We start from the raw sequence: 397 nt of genomic DNA on the forward strand, positions 1-397 counted from the left end.
ATAAATCACAGCAAGATCCTTTTTGACCCACCCCCTATAGAAATGGAAATAAAAACAAAAATAAACAAATGGGACCTAATGAAACTTCAAAGCTTTTGCGCAGCAAAGGAAACCATAAACAACATGATAAGACAGCCCTCAGAATGGGAGAAAATATTTGCAAATGAAGCAATTGACAAAGCATTAATCTCAAAATGTACAAGCAGCTCATGCAGCTCAATATCAAAAGAACAAACAACTCAATCCAAAACTGGGCAGAAGACTTAAGTTGACATTTCTCCAAAGAAGATATACAGATTGCCAACAAACACATGAAAGGATGCTCAACATCACTAATCATTAGAGAGATGCAAATCAAAACTACAATGAGGTATTACCTCACACCAGTCAGAATGGC

This window comes from Physeter macrocephalus, chromosome 2 (assembly GCF_002837175.3).
Source record: "Physeter macrocephalus isolate SW-GA chromosome 2, ASM283717v5, whole genome shotgun sequence".
In the NCBI taxonomy this organism is placed as follows: domain Eukaryota; kingdom Metazoa; phylum Chordata; class Mammalia; order Artiodactyla; family Physeteridae; genus Physeter; species Physeter macrocephalus.